The sequence below is a fragment of the Penaeus monodon genome, chromosome 23 (genome assembly GCF_015228065.2).
Source record: "Penaeus monodon isolate SGIC_2016 chromosome 23, NSTDA_Pmon_1, whole genome shotgun sequence".
Lineage (NCBI taxonomy): Eukaryota > Metazoa > Arthropoda > Malacostraca > Decapoda > Penaeidae > Penaeus > Penaeus monodon.
The window spans coordinates 4,507,208-4,507,714 of record NC_051408.1 but is presented as its reverse complement, the minus strand read 5'-3'; the positions used below and the strand labels follow the sequence as shown (position 1 = coordinate 4,507,714).

General features: G+C 29.6%; 1 protein-coding gene across 1 annotated transcript in view; it reads left to right on the top strand.

Moving 5' to 3' along the window:
- LOC119587743 (NAD(+) hydrolase sarm1-like) overlaps positions 1–507 on the top strand; it is a gene marked incomplete at its 5' end in the record, with an annotated part of 59,539 nt that extends 59,032 nt beyond the window's left edge. Inside the window, 1 exon segment of the mRNA XM_037936430.1 lies at positions 5–507.

Sequence of the window (507 nt, the reverse complement as noted above, 5' to 3'; positions counted from 1 at the left end):
AAGAAAAAAAAAAAAAACAGCCATTCAAGGATACTGAATAATACAATGTAAAGCATTTAGAGATTCTTTGTTTTCCTAGTTTGTTAAATAATGTTTTACACCTGCACATCTTTCCTTTCAACTGTCAACATCTGTTTTCTATTCACTGTTACAGCAGAGCCTTGCAAATGTTCATATCACACTTTTATACCATGCAGCAAGTAAGGGCAACTTTGAGAATTTTTATTACATGTGAGAGTTCGACAAATCTTTAGGGACGAATTTGAAGACATGGACTAGGAGGAGAAGAAAGGTATATTATAAAATTGTTTTATAGAAATATAAATATATATATATGCAACTTTTTAATTTATATTTATTAACTCTTTGACACGTGTATGAATTTTGAAAACCTACTAGAGCAGCAACAGGGCATCTATCTACCCTCCTCTACAAATAATTTTAAAACCATAGATTTTGTATACATGGTAATATTTCATAAGATAAACCAGAGTATAAAAACAGAAT